This window comes from Gymnogyps californianus, chromosome Z, assembly GCF_018139145.2.
Source record: "Gymnogyps californianus isolate 813 chromosome Z, ASM1813914v2, whole genome shotgun sequence".
NCBI classification, from domain to species: domain Eukaryota; kingdom Metazoa; phylum Chordata; class Aves; order Accipitriformes; family Cathartidae; genus Gymnogyps; species Gymnogyps californianus.
In genome coordinates this window covers 58,072,272-58,096,461 of record NC_059500.1, presented here as the reverse complement: position 1 = coordinate 58,096,461, position 24,190 = coordinate 58,072,272, and the positions used below count along the sequence as shown (strand labels likewise).

At 44.6% G+C, this 24,190-nt stretch overlaps 1 protein-coding gene across 2 annotated transcripts in view; it reads right to left on the bottom strand.

Moving 5' to 3' along the window:
- The window catches only part of IQGAP2 (IQ motif containing GTPase activating protein 2), a 129,209-nt gene extending 110,852 nt beyond the window's left edge, over positions 1-18,357 (bottom strand). For both annotated transcript variants that reach the window (XM_050912721.1, XM_050912723.1), the window contains exon 1: positions 18,313-18,357. The gene's annotated coding sequence lies outside the window, so the exon portion shown is untranslated. The remainder of the gene's footprint in view (positions 1-18,312) is intronic.
- Between the last annotated feature and the right edge of the window lie 5,833 nt (positions 18,358-24,190).

The window sequence follows — 24,190 nt, the reverse complement described above, 5'->3', positions numbered from 1 at the left end:
AAGAGTATGTCTGGACTACTGACAAGAACTAATAAAAATGCCAGTGTAGCTAGCCTAAAAGCTCTCCATTTCATTTTAGATGTTGCCACCCTGTTAGCCAACAGTCAATACATACAAAGCATGTGTGCTAAGACACCAAGTTCCCTCATTATAGATATTCCTTCATGGAAAAACACTAAAGGAAGAGTGTGTACGAAACACTGCATGGAGCAGCGAGCCATACTAAAGCTTAAATTGCCACACCTAGTTTTGAACAAACACAAGAACAGACTTATTCTGGCACTCGGTATGATACAACAATTGTCTAAGCAAATTCTTCCCACAATTGATTCAATGGAAATAAAGTCACATTCTACTAGCAACTTCCTACATATTCTCATTCCACATATTTCTCACAAAAATAAGTCTGTTTACCAGGGAGTGTTCACAAATTGAGAGACCTGAGCATCTTCCATCAGCTGACATATTGCACTTACATCCACCCTCATTTTTGTCTGAAATATTTGTCCTGTGTACCACCATCATGGAAGAAGCAGAAGAACAGGCAAGGCAGTAGCTAGGACTAGTGGATGTTTGGGGTTTGGTTATGGATTGCAAAAACTTTCTGATGCTCCCTGATGCAAGACAGCCATTCCAGTCGTTGGCAAATACTTGGAGCTCTATCAGCTGTCAACCACAGGGCTGCCAATGTATCCCAAGGTACTCCCTGTGCCTACAGTCAACATGGGACAAGCAGCATTTACTAAGTCTGACTCAGCATTAGTAGACCACATAAAAGCATTTCAACCTTCTGGATTTGAGTAAGTTTTCAGAAATAGGGACACCACTTCTGAGGCTGCAATATAATTACTGAAACTAGTAATCAGCCCAGGTACGCAAGAGCCACTGGAGCCATGACCTTACTAACAGTGCCTGGAAAGAGATTCAAAACTTCAGGTTCACATAAGATATGCTCAGTTTATACAAGAATTTTAAGAACAAGTACTGGCTGTGTAAATGTTGCCCAAGTTCAGAGTTAAGTTGTTAACCCTCTTATCACAACCATGGCAAGGATTTTGGAGGTCCCAGGGTCAGAGATAATCCACACCAACACTGAGCTTACCGGGTCTCTCCCATTAATATGTTTGTACTTGAGATGACATTAAATAAGAGGCGTTTTACGGGTCTACTTTGCAACAGTTTTCAAATGAACCCATAGATCCATGGATTGTATTTTCAAATGAAGCTAAACTTGAAACTTCTACAGTATGTAACCAAAGAACATGCAAGGAAAAGTAACATTTGTTTTAATTTATGAATGCAAATTTATGCAACACTTTACAAGGCATAATTCTAAGTTACTCAGGGATAACAATTCCCCAAACAGACAGTTTTTGTTATCTTAAAAAACTGAGGCTGGAAAAACCCCTGCAAAACCTACAGCAGCATTTAAGGCTTCCTGGTCATTGATTTGCACTCAGACATATGACTATCTGCAGTAGTTCAAGAACAGCACGTGGCTGCTTCTAGCAGGCAGACCCTTTAATAAGGCATTTGCCACAGACATACCAAAAGACTTCTTATGCTGAAGAAGGCAAAGAAAGAAACAGAGGCTTTTATTTCCCAGGGCCATTCCCCCTCAATCTCCTGCCACCAGAGACTTTCCCACGGAAAGTGAGACATGAGCGAGGAGGAGGGCTCTTTTGGCACCACGACAGGGAAGCACAATACACAGGACATAACAGAGGATGGAGAGAACAAAATCCTCTTATGGTGACAGAAAAGAATTTGTAAAGTCAGGATTGACGGAGAAGAAAAGAGATACATGAGTGAATACAGTAAAATGCTAGAATAAAAACTTTTCACCATAGTATTTGAATTAAACATTAGCTAAACCACATTTGGCAGTCCCAGCTGTGTGCCATCCTGGCCAAGCAGTCGGCAAGGCAAGGCAGTACTCTGGTCCACTGGTGAGAAATTCTGCAAATTCTGTGCATCCCCCCACACACCTTCCTGCCTCCTCCACCCGAGCCCATCCCCACGTCCTTGGTATTAGCACACTGAAAAGCATTTAACAGAGCCATGCTGTAACAGTTGAAAACACAAAAACAAAAGCCAAGCCCGTCTTGCACAAAAACTCCTGACTGACACTTTGCTGGCCATAGCTAGCCCCAGTGAAAGCTGAGCCCAGTACAACAGGCTCTAGGCAGCACCCCATTTATGTCTGCCTGTACAATGAGGACAAGCTGTGAACGTGAAGCATTTGCCATCACACTTCAGTGCTGTAGTTTCAAGAAAAAGCTAGTTGCATTTTAGATAGTCAAGGTGACTTAAAACCTCAGGTTATACGAGAGCATATAACTATTTTGTCCTGGTATGAAAGAGGCCAGTAAATTCTGCGCCATCTTTTTATTCCTAGTCAAATTTGTACTTTCAGGTACACAGCACCCCAGGAGTGTCTGCCCAGGACAGTTCAGCTCCGCGGTCACTCCTAGGTTGGCAATTCAGGTGCTGCAACTGCACCAATGCAGCACCAGCCAACCCCCATAACCAGAGCAGGTCTGAGCTGGCGGTGCTCTGAGCCAGGCTCGCTGCTACCTGACCTTCCCTCACTGCAGTGGGGCAGGAGCTTACAGCACTGCCAGGCAGCTGGAAAAATAGGTGGAGAGGATTACATGTGCAGATATCAGAAAAACACTGCTCAGAGCTACAGAGACATAAGGAATTCCTTCCCAAGCCTCCACTCCCAATATCAACTCGTAGGTATCTAATGCAACAGTTCATTAAATATGCAGAAGAAAATATGCCAACTTTAACTATGTGAACAGAGATGATTCAATAGGCTACTAAGAAAAAAGGCTTTACAGCACCAAATACCTGTTACAGGTCTTCTGTTGTTAAGGTATTTAGTACCTGCAGGTCTATTGTTATGCTGGAAGACATGTATCTTTGGACAAAAAAGTTTAAGACTCTTATCAAAACAGCTTTCTATAGACTTCCTCTGTCAAAGAGCACAGTCACAAGCAGCTAGCACATGTCCCACAGTAATGATACCAGATGGCCCGAGCCTTTTTCTATGGCTCCAGTTAAGGGAATTCAGTCCATTCTCCAAACATTTGCTCCAAGAAAGGGCTCTGGACAAAGGCTGACACTGCAAGTGCTCAAAAACCTACCACAGCTGTGAACTTGGAGGGCAGATTCACTTGAGATAGTAGACTAATATACTTTATTAAATTATGAGGATCTTCAGTATGGCATTTTTCAAATCTTTCCAACATTGAACTACCATCCCCCTCCCTTAAAAATGGCTATATCTCTCCTAATCTAGTTATTACATTGTCCGAAGCATGCAGGCTCAGATTTTCATACAGAAATACACACACATCTTCTGGCCAGCAGACAGACATTATCTACTCTCACAAATTGTGTCTCACACAGGATCTACAGGGCCACTGTTCTGGACCAGATCTCAATGCCAGATACTGCACAAACAAGGAAAACAAACACCAGTAGCATGGGAGTATTGACAACAGAAGTCCAGTAAAAAGACATCCTGATGTAAAATTAAAAGTGTTTTCTAAACCAGTCTTTCCCTTGAGCTTTCTCATAGAGCCTCATCCCTGGGCATTCACTTTCCCGAGTTTTTCTCCCCCCATGTCCTTGAAAAAGGGCTTGTTTCAGTCTTATATATCTGCTACCACAAGTCCAACCACATCCATTTACAGAGACTGAGCGCTGTTACAATACATGGACCTTAGGACTATCATACCAAGGGGATGGTGATGCAACAGCAACCACAGCCTATGCTCCTGGAGGCAAGTGTCAAAACTGCTTGATTTCAGTCTGTCAAGTGCTAACACTGGCAGAAGGCTGTAGGACTCCTCAGACATGTCTCAAGATACTTGAATTCCCACAAGTTTAGAAGAAGTCTTCTTTAACCACACAGACACAAGATAGCTTTGGCATTCAGCAAGTAAATACATGTGCTGCCAGAACATTCAACATTCATTTTTCTGCTTATAGGTATACACACCCTTTACTCTTAAACCTCAGGCTTTCTACAGTAACATCAAATGAGACTTTAGTAGAGGCAATACATTAAAAGACATTAAGTAGTTCTGACATTGTCTTATTGTATAATGACACCAGAGCACGGCCATCTCTTTTCTGGTAGGGTCCTTTAACCTTGTGCAGAAAAATAACATGGGTCATTTTGCCTTAACTTCAGTATAATTGTTCTGTACGTTTGGAAGAACAAGGAGACAGAGTAAGGGAGTTGAAGGAAGTATATGAAAATCCAACTCCAAACAATTTCAGTTAGCTTCAAGTGTTGCCATCTACAATTACAGACATGAAATGCAATTTATCAGCCTATTGCCCAACCACTTCCACCTACATTTAACTGCCAGTCTCACTGTCTTCAGCAATACTTCATGTAACTCCTTAATAAAATTGTAACTGTTTATCTTTGCATACTTTGCTAGCTGGACATCTCAAGGCACAAGAGGTTTCCCCAAGGTTCAGGTGCTCAAAGAACGCCTTTAAAACTCTAGCTCCTTTCTATGAACTACCCAGTTGACCTTAAAACTCTTTGCTAATAAGCCCTCAGTCTATGCTCCTGAAAAAGTTGCAAGCCTGAGGAAGCACTCATACTGATGGATTCTGAAGAGGCAGTGAACACCAATTACAAGTTATTTCTTTCCCTTACAGGCCATCCTATCTCCACTTGCCTAGTCCAAAAGCCATTAACACGGCCTTGAAGGCAGCTTGGAAAAGGCTACATTGGCAAGTAGCTGGTCTGGTTGGAAGGTTTGCTCAGTTTCCACACACTTACTGCAAGAATGACATTTTTCATGTGGGCTTTAAAAAAAGCAATTTTTTGAAAAGGCTGGTTGGTCAGATTAGCACATTACTGGAGGCTCGAGGAATTCAAAATAATATTGCACATTCCAGCAGGAATTTCCAACAGGCTTTCCTTCTCCAGAGGTTAATTCATGATGAAACAAACAGTAAAGCATGAAAGGTTCCTCTGTCAGCTTTATACATTCATTGCTTTCTTAAATAAAGGACTTGTGATTTGAATTCCGTGTATTTTGACACATTTACCATTTGCTCTGTTCATTTCACTGGAATTACTTTAACCTGTTTGCTTTTTATTAGCAATATACATTAACAATCCTCAATAAAAGAATCAAAACTTTACCATATGGATTCAATTTCCTTACATTTTACCTACTGTGACCTCGGTTCAACTTAACACAAGCAGAAAGTAAACGAAATAATGAAAAGGACAGTTTAATATTGTCAGGCTAGTAAAATACACTGGTCGACTATGAAAGACATAGAAAAACTTTAGCGACCACAGCATGCCTCGGTATCAACCCTGCAATTGGGTTTAGTCAGAAGAAAAATGCGAAGTCTCTTGCCTACAAATGCCATCAAATTTATTTCTAGCATTAGAAAGTTTATATTTCATCTTTCTCTAAAAAAATTGCAGGTATATCAATAAGTCAAATGCATACGCACACCTACATAAAAGGAGGAGTGACTTGTGGAGGGTAAAAAACTTTGAAGATTACCCAAAAAGGGGGAAAAGCTCATCCAAAAGGCATTCATCCCTACGCAAGGAGCTGGAAGCAGAGGCACAACAAGTTAACAGCAGGAGATGTGCCTGCAGCCTTCTGCTGAACCCCAAAGGCAACTTTCATTATACATAGTCACACCAGCACTGCCTGTGGCCACAACCCCACCCATAAACATTTCTGGATCAAGCATGGGGCAGAAAGCCACTGCAGAAGTGGAGTGGAAGAACAGGAAAGAGGGCTGGAGACCATCGGGAGGAAGGGCAGGGCATAGACTGAACTCACCACGGTGGCAGCAGGAAACCCAAATTCAGGTTTGTCCACCCCTCGTCTGTTCGCACATGTTGATGTTGACCCACGGCTCTATTGCACTCCTACTACTGCCAGTTTAGATGCTCTGCTGTGCAAACAGCAGCTAGGATCACCCTAATTAAGTTGTTTGAGACATCTTAGCCAACACGCAGGACCAGAATAAAGTACGAGGCTTACTGTGGCAAAGGGGAACCCTAGGGACTGAAGAAGCTAAGCATGTCTGACAAGAGCTATTGATGCTTCACCAAAAGACAAACTAGTTGAAGTCCACAAGGAAGAGCATAACACTAAGGTTTTCAGTCACTGTCATTATTCTTCGATAGAAATTCAAAAGACTGATGGCCACTTAAACGGTAACCAGTTAAGATAACACCCTGCAAATACTGCACAGGATTTTTGGCTAAATCAGAGCCTTGTCTGATTTTGTTTTCAATCTGGAAGTGTCAAAAACTCATCTGCATTACAGTCTGAAACCAGAGCAGTGATTTATAGATATGCTTGCAGTAAACCCCTACTACCTGGAGGCTGGTTAGGGCGGGGCTACTCTTGGCAGTGAGAAAAGAGGAAGACAAGAACAACAGGGACACAGGGAGTGAGAGAGAGGGGAAGGAAAGAGCCCCTCACACCTCCTGAAAAAAAGTCCAGCATGATATTCTGTTTGAGAGGGAACAGTTGCCAAATGGATTCAATATTCAGATCACTGGGAGGCTGACATCAAAAAGCTTCCTACCAGCAAACTTACAGTACAGTAACGAGCCAGAAGAAATGTGGTAAGGTGTAGCTTAAAGAACAGAAAAGGAGGATGACAAGCAGGAATACTGGAGTGAAAGACAAAGAGAACCTGAGGAGAAGGCTGTGTCTGAGTGTCACTGAGTAACTCGGACAAGAGCTACATGAGTCTCAGGGTCCAAACCATAAGACTCAGGAGGACTGAAATACCTGTCTAGGAAAAGCCATAAGCAAAAACATCACTTAAGCACTGAGTAAATTTGAAATCACCAAGAGAAAGACTGCAGTGTAGAAATGCTCAGCCCTGACATCTGGTTTTAATTCTTTCTTTGACAATTCATCATCTCCTGCTCCTTCCCCAGCCAGTCCGTTGCAGAGTCCTTCTATCAAGGTCTGAACAAATCATCTGCTTCACTCTCTCCATACTTTGAAAGGAGCTCCAGAAAACACCTGAAACATTGCAGCACATTTTTCCTTCAAGATACAAACACAAACATGTGAATAAAAAAGAAAAGTATGCATGCCATGAGGTTTGCAGCCTTGAACTTGGAGAACACATTTCCCTCTGATTGCCTTCCTTTTTGTTCCTAAATAATTATTACACTCACAGTATCTTTGAAGTTTGTAATTCAAATTCTTTGATTTACAGACACAACGGCTTTTTTTAATCTTAGTGAGGAGAAAAAGACCTAAGCATTAGGGATAATACATCTGAAAATTTAGTTTTCATCTACAGACACATAGAATGAGATTGAACAATTTTAATACAAAAAAAGGCTTAACATTCACAAGAATGTAAAGAAACGCTGTATGATGCAGAATATCAGCATATAGGTATGGTAAATTTTGGTGACGAGCAGAACCCCTGGGCACCCAGAAGCAGAGCCTGAACAGAGCCATGGCAGTTCCTGCCCTCCCTCCAACATTCCTGGCTCCCCTGGGAAGGCAGCTGAGCTGCTTGTGAAACAACTCCCAAAACTGCTGTGCACTCAGCAGCTGTTTCTGCAGCTGAGATGGCCCAGCACAAGTAGGACCCACAAAAAAAGGATGGAGGTGCAGCGTCAGGCTCACAAGCCAGGTTCTTACCCTAAAACCTCTTGGCCTTGCCAACTGTGTTGGTCCCCACAGGTGCAGAAAGGCACAGGGGATGGAGATGCACCTTCTTTTTTCCTGCTTCATGGGTGAGAAGATACATTCTTGCAGGAAGAAGGCAAACTCAGTGTATCCATGCAGGTAACCAGTTCAGAGGCGGTCCCATGTCAGCAATGACCTCACTTATCACTTGAAGCCTGCTTGGCTGCCTCCACTCCACAGTGGGCAAGCAAGTGCTTGCAGAGTTATTGGAGCTGGCACCACTGGCTCCAGGGTAACCTCCTCCCAGTGCTCCCTGCTAGGTCACTTTGGGAGCGCACCACACAGGCAGGCAGACATTGCTTGCAGGGCAATTGCCCACACTGCCTCTGGACAACTCCGGCCCTTATTTCTCATTTACTTACATACCCAGTAATAAGAATTAATTTTTCCTTCATCATCAGGAGTTAGAACCATAGGACAAAAGCACAAAAGATTGAAGTCTCTAATCACAGACCTTTGAGCAAGGTTTGAAAAGAGCAGACAAAACGCCACCCTTTCACTCTGTGCATCCAGCACCTAAATATTGAGACTCAAAACTGCTCTGAGTGACAATGACACATCTACCATTGTACGTATCACTGCAAAATCATCAGATATGGAGTGAGCCAGATGTTCCTCCTAACTTGTCAATAAATAGAGTACTTCCATTTCCAGAACGAGTCACTGACAGCTGCACTTACAAGATATGATTTCACCCAAATCGTACACTCACAAGTTTCTAAGTAAGGCTGTATTAGTTCTACTAAATTGGTATTTCCTCTAAACTGACACAAAACTTTGTCAATCTCACCTTGAAGCACTTAATTTTTCAGGTTACTTGCTTGTGTCTACTCCACAGCCCACTCCAAAAAGTAAAGTGTGGATTAATGCAGCAAGTACTGACCACAGGACAGCCTCTTTGCTGCCTTGAATCCATTTCCACTAATGAAAGCACCACAGTGACAATGCTAAATATCAATCATGAATAAAATATCAGAAGCGTATTGGAAGCATTGTGTAAACACCTCAAAACAAGCATTCTGCTTGAAACAGCAATACCAAGACCACCAAAATAAAGGAAGTGTAACTAGCTTTCAATCACTATTATGGCAACCATAGTACAAGCACCACACAAACTTAACATCCAACTAAGGTATGTGTTTGCAAGTTTTGAAGTCTCTACCCAACAAGGAATTCACATGCTCAGGGGCTGAGCACTGACTTTTATCATCTTTTAAGTAGCTGCAGTCTGTTTCCTTTGTTGAAACACTACTTCAAAAATCAAGACTTTTGCTAGGACTTGTAATGGTTCTTCCTCCAAGCTTTGCCCTGGTTTCCAGCTCACACTCTGTGCTCAGCCTCCTTATAATAAGGCATTCACAGCTGCTAGAGGGAGCAGAGCAGTCTGAAAAAATAGCTACTCCATCAGCACTGTCTTGCCCAGGTGAGTCTCTGCCATTCCTCTTCTATATGGGAACTATTTCTGTAGAGACCCAGTGTCACAAACAGCCTTGTTCATCAGCAGTATTTCTGCTTCTCCTGGCCTGCACAAGTAAAATGTGCCTGGTGAGCACAAGTAAAATGCTTCTACCTAATTGGTAACAGTTTTCATGTAAATGATCAACTGCCAAGAAAGTCTATACTTTATAACTTGAGGAAACTAAATTGAAATAACTTGATCAGATGTAAATTTGCATCTCAAATGTGCCCAAGAAGCTAGTGCAGAACAATTCTGCTACTGCTAATGGAGCCCAAAATCTCAACTGCTCATTTCTTCATCCTTTTGGGGAGTCCAGATAGGCCTGTCAATGGCCAGCATTTGCAGCCTGGACAGAAGCAGCCTACCAGTCAGCACCCTCCCACCATAGTTACAGGAAAAAGGATACAGATGGATGTTATAGAAATCAACCTCTATTTTTATCGGAAGCCTCTGTAAATGTTTATGGAGCTACTTAATTTTGTTTAAGTGTGGCAAAAAAAAAGGGGAAACTACTGAGTGTTATTGCCATGGTTCAGTGTTATAGGAAACACCAGCCCTTGTTTTGCCTGTTACTACCCACAATACTAAGAAACTTGATTCATTTTGTTCTTGTTCTAAAATAACTCACTTTAGTGAAATCTTCAGCAAAACCATGTGGTCTTACTTCTCGTGATCTGTATGAAGATAGAAGTTGGAGCACAAGCAAGGAGCTTGCTTTACATGTGATAAAAGCTGTGTGTTTTCTGGGCCATTCTAACCCATTTGTTAAACATCGTTACCATAGTCAGAGGTGATATAAATCAAAGCAGCAGGCAGTCACATCCAATCCTTGCAGGTAAGCTGTCTACCCACCTTCATTAGTCTGCTGCCATGCAACTTGAAATGCCAAACCAAGGCCGGTTCATCTCCCAGCCTCCACTAAATCACAGTGAAGAAATCTGTGCTCTGCTGTAGTCTGAAAAGCAGTATTCAAAACAACTTCTGAGCTCAGATGTAGTGAAATCACGTTTACTGTGCGCCCGGTTTTGTAAAAAGAGCTGACCATTTTTCCTTGGTAAAAGCTCTGTCCCAGATTCATCTAAACATAACCCCTGCTTTCCCCAGGACTCCTTCATGTTCCTTTTCAGTTACACCACCACATATCCATGCTGATATTTCAATATGTTATTTATTCTGCTATACTGTATTAAGAACATATGGAATTTAAGACTTGTTTACAACTGAACAGAGGCCAGCCAGCTATTGATTGGGTAAATCAGTGGGGCTCAAAAACCTAAAAATCCCAGAAACAAGCAGTACATACTGCAAGCCACATCTCATCCCTACAGTTTTGAGGCCCTGCAAGTCAAGAATAATTTTACTAGCAGAAAAGGGTTGGAAAAGCATCTTGAATCTTTTTATGTACAAAAAGCATTTATTTTTCTTTCTTGTTCAAGTAGTCTAGTATTTAGACAGTTTCTTACAGTTTTCTTACCACTGTGGCATTGCCTGGCAAACACTGCCATGCCTTTACTGACACTTACGGATTTATGAAACTACAGCGCTAGAGATGAAATTCCCTCAAAAATATTTCTGTAATTCAAAACTGCCTGGGGGGCAGGAGAGCTGAGAGCAGCCCCAGCCCTGGTAGGCAGCCAGGGCACCAGGGTAGCAGTGGCACTGCAGCAGAGGCACCCAGGGGGAGATCATGGTGATGCACGCTGCTCCTTCCCGTGTGCCCCAGGCCACACTCATGTGCTGCCTGCACTTTTTGCTGCCCCACCACACACACACTTTCCAGATCTCTAGTAACACAACTTAAATCAACTCGACCTGCCGTTCCCCCAACTGCTTGTGCTCATCACTGCTCCAGCTACTACATCATTTTGGCAGACCTGCCTGTGGGTTCATGCTGTGAGCCAGACTGGGGACCTAATCCAGCCAAAAATAATCCTGTAGAAGGAGTCGAGGTTGCTTCTTCCACCAGCAGAGCTGACTGAAAGCACACGCAAAACCACAGCTTCAAGGTGCGGTTCCAGAGCAATTTAAACACATTTAAATTCTGGCTGCCACAGTCCCACCTGGCCAGAAAGTCCCCCCCCGCCTCAGGCCGGCAAGCACAGCTGTGAGATCTGCAGCCAGCCCTTGCAGAGGCCTGAAGTGACTGCAAATCCAGCAATGCAAATCAGCTCTGCAAGGAGAGATTATCTTCCTGACAGATTAGGCCTCCACGCTATCGCATGGGCGTTGGTGAGAGGTGAAGACCACAGCAGCCTGACAGAGCAGTTGAAGGCACCTCAGCAAGTTCAGGCTGCTGAAACCTCACCAGTTGCAACAGTCTGCAGCAAGGCAGGAGCTGGGATCCCAGTGTAATTAACATCAGTTAAAAACAGCAACTTCTCTCATGAAAGAAGATGACCCTAGATACAGAATCATGTTTTCAAAGCAAACCTGTGTCCTTGTTTAGTTTTCAAGCTTTTTACCTTGTTTCTAATCACTTCAGCCAGACTATTAGACACAGATATCCCCTGTACTTATTTATGATTCCCCAAAACACCTTTGAAACATCCCTTTAAAAACACAAGTAAAACATTTACTGGCCTATAGTTCGACATTACAACCCTGTGAAAGAGTGGTTGTCTTGATGAAGCACATTTCTGTACAGAGATTGGGCATTTTCCATTCCAACTGCTCCTGGATTAATCTCTGCTGTGCTCCTAGAAGTTGTGAGGCTCTGATCCTGCAAATATAATCAGTTTACTGAGCAGCTTTACAAATCAAGCACAAATGCAGGAGGATACCCTTAATTTTCAGGAGGAACAGCCAGCAGAGGATGGATAGTATGCATGACTATATATTTCCCATCAGACTTTGGAGCCTGGTAAGAATTGGTTTAAATACCTTGCTAGATGCCACAAGAGCTTTTACCGCACCTTGAAAGAAGCAGGTCAGAGTCCACAGGGGAGGACTGGCAGAGACCAAATCCTTCATCACCCACTTTAGCTGAAGCCGCAGACTACTTAGCCTGATACACCCAAGCCAAGAGAAGCACCTGGGATGAGGACAGTAGTTTCTGCCAGCTTTGGAGCCTGGTTGGCAGGCAGGGCAGGCACCACATCTTGAGGCAGCAGGTCCTTAGGGACTGGCAGCAGTTTGCCAGCAGTTGCGAGTCAGAGCTCTAAGGTGCTCCTTGAATCTGACTCCTGAAGGATTTATACCTGGCTGACCTCTTACCTTGGGCAATAAGTGATAACAAAGAACTGACATAATTCCTCCAGGTGTTTCTTGCTAGTGCATAGTCATTTGAACAAAACAGTGATTTAACACTGAAATCAGCCACCAGCACAGGTTCTTAATGGCCATTTATTTGCTTGCACATTTCAAAAGGTATTTAGGAGCCGTGCAGAGTTTGTATGAACACCACCTGATTTAGTATCTCCCTTGATGGGTAGCAGGGAAGTTGATCTCCAAACCAAAGCATCCTTTTTCTCTGCTCCGAAGACCTCCATGTGAGGACCATGGCCCCATCCCCTCCCTCTCCTGCCACATGGCCCACGCCAACACCCTACCAAGGCCCTTGGCCACCACAGAGCACTCTGCAGGCACTGCCTGCCCCACCAGCCCATCACCACCATGGACTAGGGTGTCCTCTGCCAGTGCCACAGCAACTGGCAAAACACAACTGGAGCAGTGCCAGGGGCAAGGTGTTGGTCTCCACACCAGCACAAATCTGCCCCTGTGCCAGGCACTCAGCAGCCCCCTTCTTCCCCCTGCTGTGAAGATAAGGCAGTACACGTCCTGCGGACAACCCTCTTCAAAGCCCAGCTGGCACCAGGCTGAAGAGGACGTTGTTGTCTTCTGAAGATGAATGCAAGTGCCAAGGTGCAGGAAGTGCTGACCCATGAATGAGCCACCCAGGGCCCAACTCGTGTCCCAGCCCATCTCATCAAGGATCGGCAAATGAGGTGCCCACAGCAGGCACTCCTCCCTGCTTGCCTCCCCTCCCCAGGATGGGGGCACCCGGCCCCTGCCCTCCCTGGTGCTCCCCAGGCAAGGGTGGGCACCGCTTCTCTCCCGTCCAGCACCTGTGCTTTCATTCCTCAACATGCAGCAGTTCAAGGATATCTGTTTCAAAAAACCACTGAAACAGCCTGAACAAGTGAAGCAAACACAGCAGGTTAATCATTTCCTGCAAGGAGCAGAGCACAGGAGAGCACGCTCGCTTATCATCCCACTGAAATATGACCCACCAGTCCTGCCTATCACTGCCAGGCATTTTTTTTTTCCACCTTACATGTAACATTATTCCTAGTAAATCATAGTCAGCTTGAATCAGCAACAGTATCAAGCAAATCTTGAGCTAGAAAAACTACGTAACTGAAACACCACTTAACAGAAGAGGCGAGCTGGAAATCCGCATACTTCCTATTCCCTGACTCAAGTATTGGACTTGATCTAGCACACTCGCGTGTGCTATAAATCCCGTTTCCAGAACAATATTAATATTTCCTGTTTCAAGTAGCTTTAAGCATGCTGTAACATAGCTCCGTCCTTTCTTTAGCAAGAGACTTCAGGGGAGATGAGCCTGCTTTGTACAAAAAGCACAGAGAACCACTCCTACCAAATGAATTATGTGCACTTGGTTAAACAAAGCAGTTAAACTTTTCAAGTTCTCATTCAGCAGTTTAATTATTAGCAACCTACAAAAGAGTGGAAGAGATAAACAGTGTATTTGGTTGCCAAATTACACCCATCAATAAAAAAAAGGGAGAAGAGAAGTGTTCTCATAAGCCACAAGTACTACAAGAAAGTATACACCCAAAAGAATATATATGCATAGGATACAGTTAAGCTTTTTTTTTTTTTTTAGCTTTAAAAAATCCATCTGTTTTCACTTAGAAAAATCCTATGGAACTTTTACCAAAAGATTTTCCCCTCTTAAATTGAAAAATAGCCATTTGTTTCCCTGCACTTAATAGACATGGAGACAAATTTATAGTTTCTGAAGTTAAACACTTTTCGAAAAGCCACTGGTTTGCAAGCTTTCGCATCCTGCTGAAGAAAGAAGCTAGATGCAGTTTCATAGAGAGGCGTAGGCTGTGTTTCACTTTAGGTTTGCCCTGCCTGTCTCCACAGGCAGGGCAGCTTTCCCTCACAAAGCTTTGTGCTGCTTATTTGTCTCATCTCCTAACTCCTAGTGCCAAACAGAAGCAGTTCTGGGAGCCAGGACCAGAAGTACAAGCCACACCCTCACCACTGGATATCAAGGTCAAGTTTCCCCCGTATTTACCCATCTATGCCCAGTGAAGCTGGCTTTCCAGCTTCAGCAGGAGAGATGAAGTCTTGTTTAGTTGCTTGTCTCCAGTAGACATGTTTGATGATGTTGAAGCACCTAGTTTTTCTCCTACCCAGTATACAGGGACCTGGGGCATACGTTAATTCAGCTACTCTGAGCATGGAAATGCCTGAAATCCTTTGCAGATCCAGACACTCATAGCCTCACTCGCTGTAGCTTTATTACATTCCTGGAAGTGTGGTGAAGCCACTCAGACATTTCTTAAAAGCTCAAGTATTTGTTTCTGCACACAGGTTTCAGTGAGAACTAGCTATAAAGGACCTGAGAGTGTTAGAAAAAAGGCATTCTCAAAGATACACCGCTGCCTGATTCACTATCTTCCTATGTTCAAAACTTCATATTTAATATGTGAGGCATATTCAAGATTTATACTTTTTCTCTTTGTAATCTTCAACAGCACCAAGCATTTTTGTTGTAAAAATGGCTCATACCTCGAGTTGTAATACAAGTCCCAATTCTCTGCTGTTCTGTGAACCTCTGCATCTGATTGTGCTGTGATTGAGAAATAAACCAGGCAACAGCTGTAGCCAGACTGGAAACCAACTACGTAAATTCAGTTGCAGTGCGCCTGTTAACATGGTTTCTGCTGTATAAGTTGCTTCCTTCTACTTGTATGATCTCACTTGATTTGGTGCTGGACATGAATATCTGAAAGCCTCAAAGGAGCACCAACAGAAATCTCTTCCACATCTTTTTTAAGCTATTGACAGCATGCAGAGTTGGAGGCACCTTTCAATAAATGGTCCAGGAAGCCACAAGGCTTTGGCCCTAGTAGGCTAAGAGAAGGCTCAAAGACTTTGCTCTGAACTCCTGTTTCTCCCATGAACCATGTTCATCCTGAACTAGCACCCACCCAGAAAGGGATCCTCTTACTTGGTTTCATTCAGCTATTTCCTGACTTTAAAGATGAAAATGATCAGCTCTAAGAATTTTTTCTAGATGTGTATCTTCGAGTTACATCAGCAAAACTTGTAATGCAAAGCTAGCTTTTAAGTTGGGGATATGTCTTCCCAGTTACTCAGTTTGTGCTACAAGGTCTTATGCTCAGGGACATTTTTTTCCCCGGTGATATCCACCAGGCTACAAAATGTAGCCAAGATTTGCATATGGCTTTCCCTCCAGTGCTCAGAATGAAATGGTACTGATAACCACGCACTGGTTCATATGGTTCCTAGCAGAGAATTATCATAGCAAAATGCTTACCTTCTTCAGAGCAACACACAAACTCTGCCAGGAGCCTGAAGCCAAAGTCAAAAGTCCAAGTTCAGTTAAATGTTTAAAAGAGTACTAGGTCACTAAAGCAAGGAGTCTTAGCAATTTGATAGCCTAATTTGGACAACTTATTAACTCTTCTAGGAAATCCAGCATAAATGTGGTGTTCCACATAGGGAACTGTTTGCCAGTGATCCAAAGTGCAGTTTTAGTTAGGCAGAGAACTTACAACTTATGATGAGCTTCATAAGAGCTCAGATAATGCTGGTGTAAGTTTTCTAGTTAGGGAGCTTTTTCTTTATTTTTGCTTTTTAAGATGCTGCTTCTCTCCTCATCCCAAAATGGCAGGCAAATACAGTGCAGATAAAGCACATTTGGTTTTCTAGACACAGGCTGAAAAAACCAAACATGCACCCATACTTGTGATATCACTACAGACAAGGCTATGGTTTGTTCTTTGGCATATGGAGTCCTCTATGGAGTTCTTTGGTGTATTTTTTTTAAATATAGGCATGAGCCTGGCATATTTGAGGAGCCTTTGCCCAGTCCCATGAAAGGAAGGTTATGTCAAAGGTTCCTGCAGCAAAGAAAGTCTGTCCTAAAAAAAGAGAATGCAGTGTGGTACAGCAGCCACAGCCTCTCACTCAGGGAAGAACAGAATAACCACTGGAGCCTGAGCAAGCAGGCAACATCGATCAGAGGGGAGGTCACATCAGAAAAGCCAAGAAGGATGCTGTCATCCACTCCTGTCCCTGAGACAGGAGACCAAACGCCAAGAGAGTTGCTACAACTCAAAACACCCTGGTCACTGCAGCAAAAAGCTCTGAACTATCATAGCAAAGCATAAATACTGAGAGGACAGACCGTATCTTCAAAACTATATTCAGCATCCTTAAAGTGGTTGTTCCTTCCCCACGATAAATAAGGCCTGAGATTCTTAAAATATTCTGAGTAGCTCTGGCAATAAGGTAAATCATCCTCAGTGCCCAGGCAGGAACCAAGGCACAAAGGACGAGCCCTTTGCTTTAAGTCAAAGCCTCGTTTTTGACCGTATTGGACTTTACAGTAGACTAGCAAGTGCCACATGTCCAGACTCACGTGTTCTGATACCAGCCAGACCAGATCTCCACAGGAAAGCCCCTGTTGCTGGGGGCCTGATGGGCACACCATGTACATTTGAGGAGCTTCTACCTGTCAGGCAAGTGTACAAAGTGCCAACCTGGGGCTGGAGCACCATGCAGCACACTGCCTGGACACTGCCCTACCATGCGGGCAATGGCACAGCAATCTGAGATGACTGGGAGATTGGCTTCACAAGCAAAATATTCACCTTTGCTAACACACTAGCATGGCTACCCAACTTATGTCTGTAGTAACCACTCAAAAAAATGTTATCAGTACTGACAACTGTGAACACGCCTTCAAATGTCTCTCAGCCACCTACTAGGTAGTGCAAATGAAAAATGAAACCTACTGGCAGGTTCCACAGACTGCCCTAACTAGCAGGCATCAATAGAGGAAAATGCTCAGGGGGGCACAGCATCCTCCAAGCTGAAAGTCTTGCTGCCAAGCGCCAGCTTTTCTGTCTGCCCTGGGTGGAAGTGAGGTGACGTCTAACATTGTCAAGGGGTTTTGTGCCTCTTTCAAAAAAAGAGGTTTCAGAACCGGTTTTAAACAAAGCTGCTATGCTAAGACCTGGGAAGCTGCTCATCAGACCACAGGATGGCAGGGTTGTTGTGAGCTTTGCAAACAATTTGCATGTTCACGTTTTGCAATGCCTGAAATATCAGAGGCATTTCTTATAGGGATGGCAAAGCCCAGGGCTTGCACCGCTCTGCCCACAGGGACCGGGAGAAAGCACAGCCCGGTGCAGGATCCCAGCACGGCACAGCAATGCTGAGAGAGCCCTGCAGCAGGAGGAGGGAAGGTACTTCAGGGCTTTTCTTAAATACATGTTTGGGAAGTAAATACACCTCCTCTGAAAAGAGATGCCTGGTACCTGCACTGCTTCTCGCCTCACCCGAGTTATTATTTAAAGTTACAAAGTTCTAAGCCAAACTTACAAAATTAGAAAGCAAATTTTTAATTTTACAAGCTGAAATTCCGACGTGAAAATCCAAAGGTTACAAAGTTACAACCCGAAGCTATAGTCACGACTCAAGTTATAAAGTTACAACCCAAAGCGATACCTATAACACCAAGTTACGAAGTTAAAACCCAAAGCTCTAGCGCTAACCTAAAACTCCCAAGCTGCAATGCGGAGTTAACAGCTATAATCCATTCAGAAAGTTTCAGAACAAAACCCAGCCCCATGAAAACCTGTTCGAAACCCAGCCGGAGCTCGCTGCGAGCTAACCTAAAGCAAGCCGGAGCGCTGCGCGCTGCAACAGAGTCTGCTGCTGGGCGGGTGTTATTTTCCCTCAAGCCCCTCTTTTAATATTAAACAGAGAAAGCCGGCAAGGGAGGGGGGCCAAAAAAAAAAAACAAACCAAAAAAAAAACCCCAAACCCCATACAAACAAAACGCCAGAAAAGCCTGAAGCGGCCCCCGCTCCCCCCGACCCCACTCACAGCCGTAGCGGGGCCGCTGCAGGGACGCCAGCTCCTCATGGTGCATCCTGCCGCCGCCGGGAGGGACGGCGCCGGCCCCCGCCCGCCCTTCTTATGCGCGGCCTGGGCCCCGCTGATTTGCTGCCGCCCGCCGCCGCCACCGCCCCGCGCGGGGCCGGGGCCACCCGGGGCGGCTCCGCGCGGGGCCTCGGGGCGCCGCCGGCCGGGAGACGCGCCGGTGCCGCGGGCGAGGCACAGCCCAGAGGAAAAAAGAAAAGAGAGGGAGAGAAACCCAGGAAAAAGGAAGAAAGGGAAAGAAACAAAAAAAAAAAAAAGGGGGGGCGGGGGGGCGGGAGACAAAAAAAAAAAAGGTCAAAAAGCAGAAAAAGAAAAAAAAAATCCACAAACCAAAAAGCAAAGAAAAGCAAAAAAAGCAAAGCAAAGCAAAGCAAAACAAAACCGAAAAGCTAAAAAAAAAAAAAAAAAAAAAAAGAAATAAAACCACCCCAAAATCAAAAAGCCCCCAAACCAAAAAGCAAAAAGAAGGGAAAAAACCCAAAAAAAGCAAAAAAAAGAGAGAGAGAGAAAAAGCAATCCCCTCAACAGAAAAAAAAAGGCAATTAAAAAGGGGAAAAAAAAGGCAATTAAAAAATCTCAGTCCCACAATGTGAAAGGCCAAGGCGCTTCTTGTGGGCTGTGAAGAGGGGTGAAAAACGAAGCCCCGGACGCCCTCCTGCAATTTCGCTCTTTTGAAGAACTCTCGCCCTCCACAAGCAGCGTTTTTGCCAGGCTGGGAAGCCGCAATCTGCATGGCGCATTTGGAGTGGGGTGCGCCCGCGCGGGCCTGTCCCATGTTAGTGCCACTTTCTGAGGGGTTTTGTGAGGGAGCGGGGCATGTGCCTGCGTTCATGGCTTCCCTGCCACGATAGCACGTGGCTTCCCTGGTGTCCTCAGAGAGGGCTTGATTTCGGACAGCAGAGCAACAAGTCCATGGGTCAAAGGTTCATGTTTTGTGGCCACAGGCTCCCAGGTGACATCTGAAATGCACCTGGAGATGGGCAGGGGCAGGGGTTTCTCAAATGGAGGTGTGTTATAGGGCAGGACCATATCTTCCTGGCAGTCTCTAAGCCCCTGACATGAAGTTTGCTGGAAGATGGAGAGTGAAACGCTGTCTGTGCACAGCCACAACCTGCCTCGCAGAGCCTGTGGGACACAATGCACCTGAGCATGCTTGTGGTTTAATGCATAGCCAGGTGCCAGGTGGCTCTCAATGGATGTTTGCAGATTGTCTGGAAGATTTCAGTCATTTCTTTTTCAAAATAAAACTGTGCTGGATCTGTAGTCTCCTCTGTGGTTTTCCACAGGTTTGAAGATGTCTGTAGGTTGTTTGCAAGGCCTTCATTTTGCTCATTCCCTGTCTATGGCTGTGCTGGGTATGGCTCACAGGTTGAAAACATGCTGGGGCGGGGGGAGACACTCTTGATAGTAATTAAAACATGGATTATTCGGGAGGAAAGGACTGAAAGGGTACAGGAGAAAAAAGATGCCCAGCAGGAAACATCGTTACTTTTCTTGAGGTCATTTTGATTTTTTTCTGCTCCCTTTTCCTGCATCCCTAGAGCCCAGGGATGATGACTTACTGTAAAGGTATGTAATGGAGGCACCAGGAGAGCTGCAGTCCACACTTCACTTTCTGAATGCTTTCTTGAATTTTAAACAATCACCCATCTACTCGCTTCTCCTCTTATAAAAGAAAGAAAGTGGGTGACCAAACCCAACATGGAAATGAAGAAATTGGCTTCCACAGTTTAAAGTGCATTTGAGTTGATTGAAAAAATTGCCTTTGCTTTAAATGACCATTTTTACTGCCTTTTACACTGTTGTACTCAACGTAAGTCAAGAAAATACTGAAGAACACTGTCTCCATTTCTTTTATTCTTTAGTCAAAATCAGACACGTCAAAGTTTTCTTTAAAATATTTTTTCTGACTAAAATCAAGTGGCCTGAAAAGCTTATTTTTGACAGAGCTGCATCACACATTTTAGATGACAACACTTCTCTCTTGAAAAGCGCTTGGCCTGGTCTGCAGGGTGCGCAGACGTGGTGTGACATGGTGGCAGGGGTTCTCTCTCCTGGAGGAAACATCTGGCAAAATCTCAGAGGGTCTCTGTGAGATAGTGCCAGTCTTTGGTGTGTTTTCTTGCTCCCTCACTCACGGTGGTTGGAAAGACAAGGGTGTGTGCAGCCGTGCTGTCACATGCACGTATGTTGACACCACTGCTGAGAAAACGTTCATCCTTGTCTCTCAGCCTCTGTACCTGCAACATGTCCTCTCCCTCCTCCTCCCCATGGCTCCCCTTGCTCTGGGCTGGCACTGGCATTTTTGTCACCACGTGGGGACTCAGCCAGTTGATCCAGATGAGAAACTAACTTTTTTCTTTCAGTGGGGTTATTTCTTAGGCCAGTAGTTCCTCCATCACTTTCACCCAGCTGCCTCTTGAATGCGAGTGCCAGCACAGCCTGTGGGGGAGAAATGAAAGGCCAGGGTAGGGAGAAGTGAGAGTGATTTTTCGGCAGCAGTAACCTCTGTAATGCTTGCAGAACAACAGGCATGACAGGAACCAAATGCTCTCAGCAGGAGATGAGACAGGTAAAAGAATATTGGAGTAACAAGCGGCAGCCACGCGGGTCTGCTCACGACCTTTTGCGTCAGATCTGTTAATCCCTGGTTTTCTGACTTGAAATGCAAACTCCATCAGCTGTTCGTGGCATGAAGATTTAGACAACTCTGGCAGGCACCAGGCAGAGGGGTTGCAGCCTGCCCCTGCAAGCTGCCGGGTGCTGCATGTCCGGCGGGGGAGCAGCCCCTCTGCACCTCCCTCCTCTCCTTCGTCCTTCTTCCCCTTCCAAAGCACCACTGCAGCTGCACCCAGCGCCTGCTCGGCTGGCCGGAAAGTTTCCCTGCAAGAAAGGCAGCACACCATGCATTCTCCCACTGTCTTACGGGAACCTGATTGAAGTAAATCATGTAAAATAAACAACAGGCTTTTAGTCAGCCTACACCAGACCTAAGGCTATGGACCATATTCTCTTTTAAGTACTCAAGCGCTCCGCTTTTATGGTTACTAAGAAACACACACTTAAGAAATCAGTGTAGTCAGCTATCTAGAGTAAATGTTTGAATGTGAACATTTCCTGTTCACACTCTGGGTCCTTTAATGGAGCTTAAGATCAATGTCCTCACCATATTATCAAGGACATTGTGCTGTGGATAACGTGTTTCCCACTGCATTCTTGCTAACAGTCCTGCTCCAGCCTCCACACCTGCCCATGAGCAAAGCAACACACCCCCGTAGGGAGAGAACATGGGAGCAAGCTTGGGGTAAAGGGACTGTGTTTAAACACACCGACTGTATTTTCAGAGGCAGCTATGGACTGCTCCAGATCTAACAGGGAAACAAGCTGATGGAAAACTAAGAGGAGGGAGGGATGAAAATGTACCCTTCCTACATCTCATTGCCTGCACTTGGATCAAAAAAACTGCAGAGGCCTCTGCTACTTCGTGTTTCCTCACAGTCTTGTTGTGTACAAAGGGATTTTATATGGCGAAGAATAGCGATATTTGAAATTCTTGGATGGTTTATGTAGCAGTGACGCAAGTATATGCAGGTAATTAGAGACACTAGGCTTTTTGTTGGAAACAGCAGCTTTAATGTCACTTTTTCTGTGACAATATTTTATTGTTAAATTGTGCGTCTTGGCTGGCTGCATTTGTCCTACAGAAAGGAAAACTACATTTACTAATTTAAAAGAGGGTTTTTTTCTATTAGGTGTTGCAGAGAAAGATCATATTGTTTTTATTTTCACAGGAGAGAAAGTCTGGGCTGGAGAGATCGCCCTGGTAAGTGGGAGCAGGGAGCTGCTCCTTGGGTGGATCAGCCTGAATCTGTGCAGCACAATGTGGAAGGAGATTAGCTCCAGGCAGGTTCCCAGTTACTACAATGACCTTTTTGATCATTTCCTTCAGGCAGCCAATAGAAGACTGACAAACTCAAGCTGGACTTGCCACACTGGCGCTTGTGCAGACTCAATAACAGTGTGTTGTAACCAAAAAAGTCCAACTGTCCTTTACACTCCCCGTGCAGCCAGCAGATCTTTCCCTGACTGGTGGGATGGACCCTGGGTGCCTCAGCGTGGTAGGAGGGCCCCCTCAGCCCTGCTGGATACCAGAGGTGGCAGAAGGGACAGTGACCCATGGGGGCTGCAGTGGCAGAGCGGGTCCTCCCGTACACTGACGAGGATTTCAGTGGGAAAGCCAGGTGAATCCAGATTAATAATTTTGCATAAATTGCAGTGAAAAGGCCATGACTGCTGTGTTTATGAATCCAACCCAAAGGTCAAGAGATGCTCAAGGCAATGTTAGGAAACACAAAACTGGGAGGTGCAGCTGCCTCTGTGATCTGCTGTGGGTCTTGCAAGCGGCTGCCTCCACGGGGAAGGGGATCAGCTGCGGGGATCAGCACTAGGAACCTGGCTGGGTTACAGCCTCCCCATCAGCATGATATTCATGTTATGCATTATTTATTGTTGTGAGGTAAGTAAACAAATAAGTCATCACATAACTGTCCACAGGGATCCCTGAAAAAACACAGCTAGTGTCAGTGGGGAGGCTGTAACTCCCCTGCTTGGGGAAAGCAAGTGAGGAACATTGCTTGCCTCTGCTCCCTGCCTTGTGCACCCAGAGAGGAGAGGCGATGGTGCAACCCTACCACACCCCCGATTCCCCTCTCAGCTCTTCCCTTCCAATGAGTGAGGGCCTGTGGTCACAGCAGAAACCCTAATTAAAAAAGTATATTAAGCTCAAGCTAGACCAGAGCTATGTCAGTCAAAGCATCCTAAAGAAATGTATGATTTCACAAATTCAAAATACCGTGGCAAACTGAATGGGCAGGTAAAAAGGAGACCAGAAACAGAAGTGCTGAAGTGCTTTTCTCTCTCAGCAGCAACGGTTCCTTCCTGTTGAGGAAGTGATTTTAACTTCTGAACTGTCGTGGCATACAGTCAGAGGCAACACTGAATACCAAACTCAATGTCTAGAGGAACATGTTCCTCAGATTTTATAACAGATGCCAGGGCAAGCCAAGGTAGTTGGAAATATGCCTAACTTAGCTCTGTTGGGCACCAATCTAAATAAAAAATAATAATTATGTTGTTATTTATCTTGAAATTGAAAATACAGTTTTTAAAATCAAAAGAAATAGTTCATGGTATAGAGGGAAAACAAATGTGGGTAACTTTGAGTCAAACTTGTAGAGAAAGAAACCAGAAGATGTGTACTAAAATGTGCACAAAAGAGTGTTTTGTAGCACAAACACCTGAAAAAGAACATGATTAGAGAAATTACTTCAGTGTCAGAAATCTGTCATCTTTCTACCACTTGCAAATCTCATGTTTGCGTTAAAGCTGCAGCTACCAAAGAAGGTGCTTAAGCACCTGCACTTAAATTGTTCCAAGGAAAAGAGCCTTTCTAGACCTTGTGTTTTGGGGGAAAACCTGCAAATACTGTCCTGAAAATATCAAAAGCCATATATCCTCCAGCATTTTCATCAGTAAAACCTCATGATTTCCAAGTTAGTGCCATGAATCCAAGTATTTTGATTTCAAACACTGACCCGCTGGCAACAGCTATACTGTGACTCTGCAGTGCCTCTTCCCAGGTCCCAAATTGCATGTTACAGACCAGAGAAGCACCACTCACACTGATGCTGTTGTGCTTGTGGGGCTGTCTGTAGGGTCACACCATTATCTCAGTCATGGGACAGAGCTGACTTAATGTTCCTCTTCCCTGCCCAAAAGCTGTGGTTTTTTTCAGAAGCCAGCTCAGCTCCCAAAGAGCTGC